Below are 15,305 nucleotides of genomic sequence, written 5' to 3'. Positions count from 1 at the left end.
AGAAAGTTGTTGGTGAATTCCCAAATACAGAATAATATATTGGGATAACACCTTGTTTTACTGAGAATTATTGAAATATTTCATTAGTGAAATATTTTTGCTCACATTGTTTATCAGTTAAATTATCTCATCATTTTAAAACAGCAGATTTGGTTTTGTAGTGATGTTCTTTTAGTCTTTTTAAACACATAAGATGGAAATAAACATCATTTAATCAGCTTGTATAATAAATCCATCTGGTTTTCTGACTTCCAGCAAGAAAACTCCCAGCTTGTGTGTGAGCATTTACATCTGGTGAAGAAATCTGGAATTAAACTTACAATCTTTTTCTCTTGGTAACTGGAACTTCTTTTGAGTTTTTAACTTTTCTTACTTTCTTACAGCAAAAAGCCGCTGCATTCATTTGTGTTCACTCTGACACCCAAAGTTCTGCTGTGGAGAGGAAACGTAATTTCTGTGCTTTTCAAACCAGATGGTTAACTTGCACTAACAGGCGCTGCTGCTGTTCCTATGGGAGGCGACAAGTTGAAGCAGGATGTGTGTGACCAAGGGAAATAAATACGTTTATGAAACACCACTTAAGGCTTTGGGCTCACATCATTGTGCCCAATATTATCATGTGCTGATTGTTTTACCAGTCGACAGTAGCCCCCTGTCTTGATGCCACTTTATTGCTTTATGTCCCCTGATGCTCTCCGTACTGTTTTCCCCTGCAGGAGCTCATCACAGCCTGGTATATTGGTTTCCTGTGCCTCATCCTGGCTTCCTTCTTGGTTTATTCTGTGGAAAAAGAGTCCAGTGAGGAGTTTGAGACGTATGCTGATGCTCTGTGGTGGGGACCGGTAAGGCAGAATAACTGTGTTGTTAATATAGAGTTGAATGGGGCCATGACGTTTGTTCAATAGAAAAAAGAAATTGAAACTGAAAAAAGTTTGAAACAAAGAAATTGGAACCGAAAAGAAATGTTTTGAAACAGAAAAATGTGAATGATGTTTTACAAAGAGATCTCTTGATCAACACACTTGAATTACCGTATTTTCCGCACTATAAGTTGCACCTAAAAACCTTCAATTTTCTCAAAAGTCGACAGTGCGCCTTATAATCCGGTGCGCCTTATATATGGACCAATATTGAGCCACAACAGGTCTCGCAACTACGGTAAGCAGCCGCCGACTTCATTTTCCCCCATAGAAGAAGAAGCGCGTGGTGTATGCTGGGTTTTGTGTAAAGACCCCAAAATGGCTCCTATGAAGAGACACGCTTACAATGCAGAGTTTAAGCTCAAGGCGATCAGTGACGCAGTAGAACATGGGAACAGAGCAGCAGCCAGAGAATTTAACATGAACCAATCAATGGTGAGGAAGTGGATCTATATTGTGATTGCACTAACGTTTGATTTACCGTAACGGTATCAGACTGTTTTTACGTGTTTATTGAATCGAGGAAAAGTTCCCCTCCACTATATGTTACACCTTGCTGTTGTTAAAAGATAAACTGTGTCATGAAAATACCACGTCACTGACTTTACCTCGGGGAAAATAATAAAACGGCTGTTTATTCATTTTGGGAATAAAAGAAGTTTTCAGAACGCTGGTTTGTAATCTATTAATAAAGTTTGACTGACCTATCTGACTATTTTGTTGACATTCCCTTTAGCGCAGTTCCATCTAATGGATGCATAACGTAACCCCGGCCTCTACTGTAGCGTCTATTCTATGCGCCTTATAATGCGGTGCGCCTTATATATGAAAAAAGTTTTAAAATAGGTCATTCATTGAAGGTGCGCCTTATAGTGCGGAAAATATGGTATTGCTACAATATTTTCTCTGATGTTTATTTTGTGACTCTAAATGGGCCGAATCTTCCTTTAAGACTTGAGGTTCTGCAATAAGTTCTATTTACAGCCCAGAACCTCCAGCCCAGATCCCGTCAGCAGCGACTTTAACCCGCCTGGTAGAAACGTTAAGGAGAAGCAGAGCAAACAGTCAGCAGGTGGTACCAGGTGGTACCGGGGCTTTGATCTGCGTTGCGACTCTCGGTGACAGTCGGTACCGTGTCTTATATCAGGACGTCTGATGAAGACGGATATTCTTTATATCTGTCAGTGGAACCGACTCAAGCTGCCTGTAGTGAACCGGGCCTTTAGCAGAATGATGAAGTTAAAGTCAGTTAAAGACACTGCCTCACAATCTTTCAACCCTAGACCAAACTCACCTGCACTTTTATTCTTACACATATAATTTACTTTGACGTACAAGATGCCATTAAACTCTTGACTACTGTTTGTTTAGAGTTTTTGTCCTGCTGGAATGTGAACCTCCCTCAGTCTTACAGGCTTTAACAGGTTTTCTTCAGTGACTGTAATTCATTCCCTTAAGAATTCCTAGAAAACCTTTCTTGTAAAGTCATGCAAATAACACTTGATAAGGTTGAAGTTGTAAACTGAAAAAAATAAGCAGACTGATGAAAACAAAATGCCCACAAAGACAGCCTAGTTCCATCATAAATATTATGCTTCCATCATAAATATTATGCTTCCATCATAAATATTATGCTTCCATCATAAATATTGCCAAGACAGTAACAGACCAGTAACCAGGAACAAATGTAAGCTGTCATCTTTGTCTTTCCTTTCTGAGGAAAGGATCAGTTTATATGTATCTAACATTTCTACATGTGTTTATGTTGTCAAGAAAATCCGAGCTCATCCCACTTCCCCATGCTGGAGATTTTAGTTTAACAGTAATAATAAATAAAGTTATCTTTAAAATGAATCACTCAAGTGACATCAAGGCCCAACAGTAGACTTAAGTGTCAATAAAGTTAGTTTAACAGTAATAATAAATAAAGTTATCTTTAAAATGAATCACTCAAGTGACATCAAGGCCCAACAGTAGACTTAAGTGTCAATAAAATAAATCTGGTTGTGTGTGTTGTTTTTGTCTCATGCAAACTTTGCTTTAATTCTACATTTTTCTATCTAATCATAAGAAATCATAGTCAGTCAGAGAGATTCATGAAACAAGAAAAGCAGGTTTCCTGGAAAAAGAGGAAGTTTCCAGCCTGCAGATTTATAAAAATAGCTGAGACTATTCCTTAGTTTAAAGTATGAAAGTTTTAAAGAATGAAATCTAAACATTATTAGTAATTGGATAAGATTCAAAGTAAAATACTTATATGAATATTGGTTTACTTGTAATAATACACTTATATTTGTGGGAACTACAAGAAAAACAAGTAACTGTAACTTTAGTAGTAAATAATTAGAATCATGTATTATTCTTGGTTTCTTTTCAGAAAAACATCTGTAATAACTCACATTAAGATTATAATAAGAATAATTAATAAGTTATGGTTATAAAATCATAAATGAATGATAGATCAGAGAAGCTGAAGAAAATAAATGTGATATAAGTTATGGTTATAAAATTATAAATGAATGCTAAATCAGAGAAGCTAAAGAAAATAAATGTGATATAAATGTGATTTTGACATTAAACTTGAAATGGTGTAAGAAGGTGTAACTGCAATTAAACATCACTGATATGTTGGAGGTAGATGGTAGGTGAAAGGTTGTGCAGGCAAGGGACACAGGAGGTTGAGCAACCCTGAGACATTGGCACAGACATCAGGAAATGTCTGTAAGACAGTGATGGATATGAGATCATCTGTCTAAGCAGACAGCAGGCGCACCAGGGGGGTGGATGAACCCTATATAAGGTGAGTGCAAAAGAGGAACCGTTCGTTGGATCCTCCGGGCAGCTTCGAGCCAAGATCGAGATGGACAAAGAACTCTGCAGCTGAAGAAGAGCCGGGGCCACGGAGCCGGAGACTGTCCTGCACATGGAGACCAACCCGTCTGGCCCACAATCTGTGGCTTCGAATCGCACTTCTCTCATCGGCTGGGTTCTGACCCCAAAGACAAAGATGAAGACAAAGACAAGGAAGAAGAACTGGTGCCTTTTTTCCTGCCAGCACCAAGTCCTGTGTGACCTCAGCATCCATGCGGAGAGGAAGCTCATCAGACCTGCGGAGATCCTGGCCTTCGCCGATCAACATCTTCCTCCTGCTGCCACACCTTCTTCATCATCAAGCCAGGTCTGGGGTTCGAAACGCCAAACTCCGTCCGTCTCTCTCAAAGGTTCCCTTTTTTAGTTCTCAGTATCAGCAGTAGGGAAAGATAGACTAGATGATTGATTTTACTTATTTGATTATTTCTGCTACTGAATTAAGCTGTACTGACCCTTGCAAAAATGCCTTACTAATAAAATATTTAGCATAAAGAAAATCTAAAAGATGTTGTGGACATTCAGTTAATGAGTCACCTTAAAGTTCTTTGATGGTTGTAAAATAGCTGTGATGTTTGATTCTGGAGAGGAAGAGGTGGAAAATGTTTTTAGGTTGCTGGTAGCCCATATTTAAAACCTCATCCTTGGGACTCGACCGAGTCACTAAAACCTACCTGGTTCAATAACAAATGCAAGTTGCAAAATAGAGAACGAGCGACCGTTAACAGGTGTGCTCTGTGAAACTAGTTGGCTGTAGGCTGCTCAGTCTGGCTAATTCACAGGGGGAAGAAGGGTGGGACACCTGGATGTAGGCCGTCAGATAACCAGGCGAATCGTTTCTCGAAACCAGCTTAAACAGAGTTTACTTCAGTTCTGGACAGGGTAAATCCCAGCAGATTTAGGAAACTCAACGGACCCGTTAGACGGAGAGCTGGTAGCACATCTCCCCTCTCAGAAGAGGAAGTACGAGAGTGAGAGAGTAGAGACAGAAAGGAGGGGGGGGGTGTTGCGCAACAACAATGTCAAAGGTGGGGACTCGAGTCACATGACTTGGACTCCAGTCAGACTCGAGTCATTAAAGTCAAGACTTGAGACTTGACTTGAAAAAATGCTCAAAGACTCGGACTTGACTTTCACACCATTGACTTGGGACTTGACTTGACGTGAAGCTGTTTACTTGAAAAGGCTTGATGTTTTTACTCAAAGTCTTAAAATTTAGAGCACATATTATTTATAAAGTGGCCCCATTAATTCATTTGACTCATTCCGTATTAACAGTCCCTCTGTCTTTCCACACTCAGTGTGTATGTGTGCGTAAGCTGCACCACAACCAAGCAGATGAACAGAGTGGGGGGAAAAAAAACAGAGACGAAAAAACGCTCAAAGCAGATAAGGTCCTGTGAGTAATTTCTTTTGGGTACATCAATCATGAAAGATCCAATTAAAAACAGAGTGAAACACACACAACCTGCAAGATCAATCCCAGCTCACTGCTGCCTCACCGGCTTCGCTTCGGAGCATTTGAATGGGAAAATGCAAAAAATTCGTCAATTCTGAAGAAAAAATGATCAGAATTGGTGAAGCTAAATGAAAAATAGGTATTTTATAGTACAAACCACAGGGTGAAAATAGCAACATAAATTATTTTACCATTATAATATAATTTTCCCATGATGACAGGCGAGGCTCTGCCTCACCTGACCTCAGGTCACTGAACTCTTCAAATGGCGGCGTGATGGCTGTTGAAATACCATCTCCAAGTGGTATAATTTCCAAGTGGTCTCATTTTGCTAGAAAATAAATCAAAATCCAGTAATTTTGCTATCCTACAGAAATTGCTGTAAAAGTAAAAATATTTACAATTGTAAGGATCCTGAACGTAACACAGTGGGATAGTTCTGAGTGTTTCTGGATGGTAATTCAACAAGTTATTTTGTGTCTTGGTTAGTGATTGTGGCAAGTTTGATTCAGGCAACATGTTTTTTTTTTATCAACACTGAGATGTGAAGGTGGCTGTAGATTTAACCTCTCTTGGACTGACAGATATTTATTTTACCATCACATCCAAATTCAAAACCACTGGGCTTTATTTGTGTGGGTTACCAGTTGCTGGGGACTTTAGATCAAGGAACCCCCCAAACCCTTCCATTAAAATATGATTCTATTCTCCTTCCTATGAATATTTTGTTTTGTTATTAAAAAGCACTGTGTTTAATTATGCATGTTAAGGTGAACATTCATATATATGTTGGTAACTATTCTGGCTGAGAGTGAAATGAGTTGGAACATTGTTTAAAAAAAACAACTTGAAAGGACTTGAAATTCCAAGCTGACGACTTGAGACTTGACTCGGACTTGAGGACAAAGACTTGAGACTTACTTGAGACTTGCAAAACAGTGACTCTTTCCCACCTCTGGCTGATGTAGACTGAGCTTCATTTTTATAATCAAGAAGAAAAGCTCTCAGCCACAGACCACACATACCAGTTGAGTTCACCGTTCTCGTTTCTGCATCGTATAAAATTCACCCACTTCCACTGTGGCCAAATTCCTATTGTGGTAAGAAATACTGTACTACTGAGCATCTAAACTGCTGGGCCAAGAAAACTGAGCCTCAGGTTTTTAAACGTACAATTGAATGACAATAAACTCTGTCTATGCCTATGTCTATGTATGTTTGATCACAAAACGTGTTTATTTTAATAAATTGACGTGTTTCCGTTAAGCAAATTTATATGCTTCTAATTAGCATCTCCTGATGTTTCAGTGCCTAACAGACAGAGAGGCGCACAAACAAACCTTCACCCAGCCCACTGCTGCAGACGTTGCTTTACTTTTCAACTTGGGTAAGAGCCACAAAGACCAAAGGAAGAGGACTGAGGATCAAACCCAGACGGAGCCCCAAATTCTTCGGCCCCGATGAAGACTTTTGAAATCAAGACTTAAACTTCTGACAGTATGAATAAAGCCAATCTAATGATTTTAGACAGATCATACTTCTCCAGTTAAGTTTATAAAGGCTCTCTCTAATTGGCAGACAAATTGACCAATCATTTTCAAGATTTAACATTTAGCTTTCCTACTTGCTTTTATTTTTTATTTTTATTCAGATTTGTTCTGTGGAGAGAGATTGAGTTTTCATGTGATCTTAGGTAGTTCTAGTTTTGAAAATAGGAAATTGTTCCCATAATATAGTTCACACAAAGCCTCATGCTGGGGATAGAGGCCTAGTCAGTGAGTCTAGGTACCAGGGCTGGCCCAAGGCATAAGCAAACTAAGCTGTCGCTTAGGGCCCCAGGGTTACTAAGGGGCCCCCTCAGTGAAGCTGAGTTTTAATTAATTTTTTTAAGTAATCATTTCTATGCTATTATAGTATCAGAAAACCACAATTTATTTCACTATGAAGTGATTTGGTTTTACAATAATACATATTTGATAATGTATGTAGAAATTATTTTATGGATAAAAAGAAAAAAATTTAATTGCTCTTGGGAGCCCCCTGGTGGCCGCGGTAGGTACAGAACGCTTCGCCGGTATCATCACCTGCATCCAAACGTCCAAAGCTCGGGTCAGAAGTTAAGTAAGCAAAACAATGTCTCAAAAAAGGATTCATCCTTCAGGGAGGGAGAAAAGAAAGAGGGAGAATAGAAAAAAAGCCAAGATAAAGGTTTGTTTTGATGTGTCTTGGTTATGTAATGTAAAAGATTTGTGTCTTGATAGCGATCTGGAACGGTTCAGTTCAACATTTATGCAAGAGTCTTTGTGTGAAACTGAGTTTAAACTTTAAATGAGTTGATTCTCATGGTTGGCTCTGAATATTTCTGAGGTATTTTTGGTTTCAAAATGCAGTTTGATGATGTTTGATAATAATTAAAACCTCTCAATGTTTGACATTGTCTAGCAAAATGTTTTTACATCAGGCTACATACAGTAGCTGCTACATCAATGAGCTGCTCTATGCTGTAGTTGGGGATTTGTTGTTTGCTGCTGAGCAAAATCATTTTGTGGCTAAAAACATTATTTTTACATCAACTTCTAAGTTATGTGAAACTTCTGTTAAAATCATTTGAAGGCTCAGAATCAGTCCAGTACCGGTACCGGTCCACATTCTCAGGGGAGAAAGACTCATCTGGTATGAATTACATTTTTAGCTATTGGAGTTATGCCTAAGAGAAATTTATTTAATCAAACAATGTCATGAATATGTGTGTAGAGCTGCACCGATTACAGTTTTCTGGCCGATCCCTGATTATCGATCTTTAAAATGCTTGACCTGCTGAATTTGATTTTCCCTGATATTATTATTTTTTTGTCTGAAATGTTGCTAAATATAACAAGAAAGTCATTGAGTTGGCAACATTGGGGTGAATATTGTTAACTGTAAACATTCAGACTTGACCTGGTGGGTCGGTCTGTCAGTCAAACCTCTCACTGTAGAGCAGAAGAGGACAGAGATGATTTATAAACCTTTGCTGACGAAGATAAGATCAGGGGATAAGATGGGCTTCATGTGTAAGTATCAGCAGATCATGATCCCCCAAAATGAAGGAAATCGGCGCCCAGAAATCAACTGGTTGATAAATCAGTTGGCCAATAAATGTATCTTATTATACATGTATATAATGTAAACAGCAATACCAGAGATGCAATAAGTTTATAGCAGGTGTGTGAATGATCTAATGATCGGGCTGCTGATTACAGCCAGTCTACATTGTTAGCAGAACTAGAGGGCCCCAAAACCACATTTCGCTTAGGGCCCCATGGAGGCTTGGGCCGGCCCTGCCAGGTACACTATAATCTGAAGCAATGCGGAAACCTATTCAGGTTTACTGAATAGTGAAGTCCAATTTTTTTTTGTCAAATCAGATTTTTTGCCGTGGTTGTTCAAACTTGCGACCTGTATGTGTTCTCCAATGTGAACGGCAAACGACCTAAAAGTGTCCCGCATGCACAGTAGAGGGCATGCTCAGTGTTTAGCCAACCGTCATAAGGAAGAAGAAGTGCTCAGTGTTTGAGGGAATAAACATGGATGCTCATGGTCAGCATCCATGTTTATCTTATGATCTTGTGAACCAGCACATTAACACATTGATTCTCGTCAGTGTCCGCCACGGCTGTTGTTTTTCTTCAGGCTTGCGAGTATCAGGACGCAGAATGGGGACGTTTGGACATTTGTTGCATATCAATGACGTTCAGGTTGGGTGAATGCCACCTGGCCGTTGAGATTCAATGATGTTCGGATGTTTTGCCCCTGCTTACTAAGACGCTAAAAAGGAAGTGAAAGCAAAACAAAACACAGCTAATAAAACAAAGACGCATATTTAGCGTCTAAAATCTTCTATTTAAGGTTTAAATGTTATTGAAAATCTCATACAAAGAAAAACACAAAAACGTCTCCATCTGCATCAGCAGGACTGATGACAGTTATTATGTCTTCAGACAGACATCAACATTTTTTACTCTTTTTTGTTCCCCAATCTATGACTACAAAACAGGTCTGGTAAAGATAAAGTCCGTTAATTGGAAGCATCTGTAAATGATCCATTATTTTTGTGGATCTGTTGAAAAAATTCAACTATCAGGAACACACACACTGTCTTCCACAATAGAAAGAGAAAGTAAGAGAAAGTGTATTTTTCACACTATTGTGGAATCATGAGCACCAAGTGAAGCAAATGAGTGATGCTGTGCTTCATTAGTTGTTCAGTTCAAATGCTTTATTGCTCCTAAAGGGAAATCAACTGTTTCCCTCGAAAAATGAAGCCGTCAGCTACAGAGTTTTGTAATTTCTCAACTCATCTTTGTCTGCTATTCAAATTTGTTTGCACTGAAACATTTGGGGGTCAAAAGCAAAACAGAAAGACGATACGAACATGTTCCACCCTTATCAAATCAGAAAGGAAAGAAGTTGGCAGCTGCAGAACTGGACAGGAAACAGAAAACCGAATCCAGATTCCTCAGAGGACATGCAGATGATGTGTTTGAAACTTGTTTTTACTGCTACAGTTTTCATATAAAATGACATCAGTTATACACCCTACTGTGACTTTTTGCATTTGGAATATTTATTGAGTGATGCCGTCTATATTTTCTTAATCTGAAGTTTCTGATTATCTTAAATAGATAATCCCAGTACTGGTTCTGTGTCTCTGTGGGAGTTTCCAAAATTCTGGGCTCACACACGATCCAGGTCAATTCCAGTCCAAACCGATCCAAGTCATTAAGCAATGCTGTGGAAAACCCCAATTTAAGTTCCTAATTTGTTGTACTCTCTTTTTGTGCTTATTGCCTTTACTTCGCTTTATTTGTAAAATATATGGTTGACTTCCGACTTTTGATCTGATGCTTTTATTTATTATGGGACAACTATTTTATGGAGCGGTGGCTTAACAACAGAAATAAATAAATAAAAGAAAAAGAGCGGAAGACAAGTTGCAACAACGTTGTTGATGGAGGCACAAGGCACGTTTATTTTGTAAAAAAGGTGATTTCTAAAGTTGATCGATTGAAATTGTGAATGTGTTTTATTGTATACAAACACTAGGGTACAGTTTTTGAATAAGAGTTGATATTTTTATTTTTGATACCTTGTTTTTTGGTGCAAACGTTGTGGTTGTAAGATCGTGTTTTGGTAGCTTACACTGTCTTTGTGTCTGTACATACTGTACTACGGTGAAACTCAGGGTTTACTTCCAATAAACCTCACTGTTCATCAGTGAAGCCACAATCCTTCATTAATCGGGGTCTGATACAAATGCTATGAAGTTAATTTTACGTTTCAAATTCCTTAACATTTCGTTTCGTCTACGGAAACCCAACAGATATCATTGAGTCACCAACTGCGTTTCCATTACCCAGAAAGGTGCGCGATGTGAGGTTGGTAAAATAAATTCGCCCAATGAAAACACAGTAATGGAGCCACAGGAAGTGGTTGGTGGATGATGGGGCAGCATGTTTTTTAAACTTTAGCTCGGGTGATTTTTATTGCGTTCCCCATTTAACCGGAGTGCCGCAATTGCGAAATTGTGTTTTTGCGACATTAGCAGAATATCGGCCAAGTTTTGCGTACATTTGTAACGGAAACGCAGCTTGTGACTGGCAGCGTTCACACTTCTGGGACGAGGGGGCAGCGCCAGTACAGTGTCTGGGAGAGACACCGAGTTAGATAAGCACTAAAAGACGGGCCAGGTGAGTCATCTGTTAAAAGACATTAAGTCAACATTTAGCAACAAAAAAGTCAAGTACTTCCCTAACTCCAAAGAGAAATTAAATGTTCTCGCAATCTACATTACTCATACACATTTACTTCCATTCCAGGAAGACGTAACTGCTAAACAGGACAGCAGAGCAGATGTAGCATCTAGGAAGAGAAGAAACAGAGAGAGAGAGAACAAGAAAGTAAAAGAGCAGCAAATTCACAGGGTCTGCTGTTGTCCTCCTGAAGCAGCAGCTGGTTTTTTATGTGAATGAATCCAGTGTTTGGTTCCCAGTGTTGGCTGGCTCTGCATCTCCGTTCCAACAGCTGCCCTGTTGAGAGATCAGTGAGGTTGAGCATCATCTTCAGATTCCCCAACATAAAATATTCTGGTGAATTCAGATAAAGTGAAAGTTGGTTGTCAAAAGGAAACTGAATCTGTATCTGAGTTTAGCAATGATGTCAATGTAATTCTTTGGTTGCTTTTTGTTGATACAGATGTTCTGAACTGTATTTGTGCAACGTTTCCAAAGCCTTGTTTTGTCCTCTTGGTCTTTTATTGACACATTTTACTTACTAACTTAGTAAATGTAATTTCTTCTATTATTGTTTATGTATGATAGTTAATGAACAATAGTTCTATACAATTCTGTGGAGAAAAAAGGTTTGTTTTTTTTTTTTTCTTTACGACTTGCCTTGTTTGTAACCAGTTTTCAATTTAAAACCAGATTTGAATTTGAGAGTCCTCTTTTGTATTGCACATAATTTGTGTTAGATCGTGAAGAGAGGTCGATCTCACAGGGAACGCCTTACTGCCTTTGCTTCTAACCCACATGAACCCACTGCATGGTGGATGACCTGTACTTGTGTAGCGCTTTAGCTGGTCCAGAGGAACCCCAACGCGCTTCACATTCAGTCATTCTTCGAATAAGGAGGACATTTTCTGGAGTTCCAAGTCTTTGAACACCTCAGGAACCAAACATGTCAGATTCAACTTCTGCCTGACAGATACGGTAAAAACTACTTTAAAACGTTTCCCGACACCTACGCCGGTCAGTCTTTCTCAAAACTGGTGGTGCCCCCTAGTGGTCCACCAGGTACTGCATGTAAACGACCTTGTATTTGCCGTGATGTGAGCAAATACAGTTTGACGAGTAAAGAAGTCAGAAGTGTGTTTTGTTTGTTTATAATGCTCTGCACGCGCACGTTGTTATTATTTTTTATTTAATTTAAAATGGCTCCGTCTGTGAATAAATGCAGTAGACAACTACCACCGATAAAAATTATGTGCATAATTTTTATATTTAATGGTGCAGAAGAGGATTTTTGACAGGCCTGTCACAATAAGCAATACAGTAATGAATCGCATGATAAATTAAGACAAACTGAATTACTTCCGTTTGCAGGATTCATCGTTTTTCTCTTTCTACCAAAAACTGGATGACAAAAGTCTTCAGTCTGGCGCTTTGGTCTCATCTAACCCTTTTCTTTTTTTTTTTTGAAGGACAATTTTGTTTTGCGGAGAGTTCATAATTCACTTTATATTTGTCGTTTTGCTTATTTATTTTGGAAATTTAAAATGTCGTCCAGTTGCAGTGCTAAATGTTCACTGGAATTGAAAGTTTGTTGATCTTTGAGAAGGTGTTCTTGCGTTATTTTTGCCATTACGACTTGAAAATGGTCTCAAAAAAATATTGTCATTTATCACAGTAACTTCTGGGACTATTTATCATCCAGCTAAATTTGTTATTGTGGCAGGCCTCGTTTGTGTTTTAATATGGTTCTGAATTACAAATAGTCCTAAAATGATGATGAAACACACAATACTTGTAGAAAAGAACAACTTGCCTTTTGAAGTCCATGTGTTTGAAATGGTGCGAAAGCTTAGAATCCACACTTTCAGAGTCTGTAAATAACTCAAAACCAATGAACAAGTCACCCAGAATTGACTTGTTCATTGGGTTTGTCATGAACAGGCACATTTACAAAACAACACCATCCTTCTTCTTAAGACATGACTACTTTCATTTGCGCTTTTGCAGGGACAATTTCAAACCTGGTGGTCCCTCAGTGTTTGTTAAATGGGCTGAGTGATCCTCAGCCTGAAAGAGTTTGAAAACCACTGCCCTAAGCAAGTCATGAACTTGTTTCTTCAAAATTGCCACAAAACCAAGACTGTGTTTTCTCAACTCCATGAAACTCATAGTGTCTCTGAGGAGACTTTGAGTAGTCCACTGTCCAAAGAAACCCACTAACTGTAAATAGACTGAAATTTGTCCAAAAAATCTCCCTCAAAAAACTAAATCTGTTGAATCCACTTTGCCTTTTATGAAACGGAAGCAGGTCAGAGGTTTGTGATGCCCTCTTTGGGTTTACTACAAGGTCATGAGCGGACCTCGTCATACACAAAGTTTTTCACTCTGCTTCCTGGCTTTCATTCTGTTCCGAATAAAGCTCCAGTTGTAGTCCATGTTTCATAAACTTTTCATGTGAAATCATGCTAAAATAATTTTTTGTGCTTCCTTCCGCACAAAAATTGCGGAAGGAAGCTATGCTCAAAGCTCTGTTGTCTCAGTTGGAGAAAAAAACAAAGAAACCTCACATACGACCCAGTGTGCTTCAAGGTTTTGAAACCAGCTGCTGTCAATGGACATCCAGTCGTCTGGGGAATGTTGGCAATGCAGTGTTGCTGGCTGGATCGTGTCAAAGTTGGCAGCGCACATGTGAGGTCAGAGTTCGTCTTCTGTCTCCAGAGTCAAAGACCCACCAGTCAGCCGCACAGATGTCTGTAAAATACCATGACACGTCTGGAGCAGTTTGACTTCGTTTTTGTCAAACTTCACATGAAGACATCTTTATGTATCTTTATGAATTCTTCTCTTTATTTCTCAACACCGGAGCAGAACTCGAGTCAGCATCAAGTGTGACCAGGTCTCTGATAGCTTGAAGCCTTTCAAACGTCTTTCAGCTAATAATGTCACAGTGCACTTCGTTATTCGAAGTTTCCCATAATGAAATATGACATACTGGATTTTGTGTCTCAGAGACAAAGTGATCCTTGTGTGAAATTGGTCCTTACAGTATGAAATTAAGCTGATTATATGTTAAAAGACTGAAATACATCAGATGCTAAATATTCAAAAATAAGTGATAATATTCATGGGCGACATAAGGCCCAGTAAGAAAACAGAACAGGATTAAAAGAACTTATTTCCATCATTATTAGGTTATCATATAGAAGAATATGTCTTGACATGGATTTGGGGAGCATTGCACGTATTTTCCCTCTAAAATATTTTCTTGAACAACACAGATGTGGCATTGTCTCAGCTGGATGAGGTGGGACTTGTCTTGAATGAGTGAACCTACAAGTTCACTCATTCAAGACGTAACAAACTCAGCTGGATGATTATGTAAACCCTGCCTGCAAAACAAAGAAATTGCTCCACAGTCCCCGATTACTCCGGATTTTGCAAAACAATCTGGAAGCAAATTAAAGCGTTCAGTGAAATACATGAAGGCCCTGATCTGGTGCCAGATTTACCAATCCCAGAGCGTGTTTGGACTTTGTTCCTGGAGAGATGAAACCTACACCTGACATTGCCTCATAAGAGTATTTGTGGGGTTTTTGACCATAAAATTGCAAAATTTCCATCTGGACCTTCCGCCTGTGTTAGTCCCACAAGCATATCATGCCAACCTCCGCTAAATACTGATGACTAAATATACAAAATATGTGCCAATATTTAGTGCCAAGTAAAAACACAGAGCCTGGAAAACACCATGCCTTTTTTCTGTGATCATGTTTAAGATATCAAAATGATGTTGTATATTCAGACAAACACACACAAATATTACGTCATTTTATCTTCACAAAGAATTTGCATTGACTTCTCATCATTTTTCATTTCTGCTTCCTAACCCTAACCATTACCGGTAGCTGAATAACCCTAAACCTATCCCAAACGTCACCAATACCTCAGTCTTAAACCTAACCCCTCTCTCAAAAACAGCATGAAATAATTCAGCAAGTGACAAACCTGCATCCTCTTCACCTCCATATAACAGTGAAACATGGTGGTGGCATAATTATGGTGTAAGAAGGGCTTTTGTGATCCGGGACAGGGCAGTTGATCTGAGTGGATGAGAAGATCACTGGAGTTAAACAGAGAACAATACTGGAAAAAAACCTACGAAATGGTGCAAAAGACTGGCCAACTGAGAGGTTTACCTTGGACCAGAGCACTCACTTCAACCGTCCAGCCAGCAATACAAAAAAACAATTTGGATATAAACTTATCAGTGAGCTAAACTGATCCAGT

The 15,305-nt window shown here is 38.9% G+C and overlaps 1 long non-coding RNA gene across 1 annotated transcript; it reads left to right on the top strand.

The window, feature by feature from the left end:
- Nucleotides 1–584: 584 nt before the first annotated feature.
- LOC114148362 (uncharacterized) lies at nt 585–7,258 on the top strand. Its single transcript, XR_003596260.1, has 2 exons — nt 585–842; nt 6,556–7,258. It is a non-coding gene; the product is annotated as an uncharacterized LOC114148362 (long non-coding RNA).
- Nucleotides 7,259–15,305: the final 8,047 nt, after the last annotated feature.

Source organism: Xiphophorus couchianus, chromosome 7 (assembly GCF_001444195.1).
Source record: "Xiphophorus couchianus chromosome 7, X_couchianus-1.0, whole genome shotgun sequence".
Classification (NCBI taxonomy): domain Eukaryota; kingdom Metazoa; phylum Chordata; class Actinopteri; order Cyprinodontiformes; family Poeciliidae; genus Xiphophorus; species Xiphophorus couchianus.
This window is presented reverse-complemented; position numbering and strand designations above follow the sequence as displayed.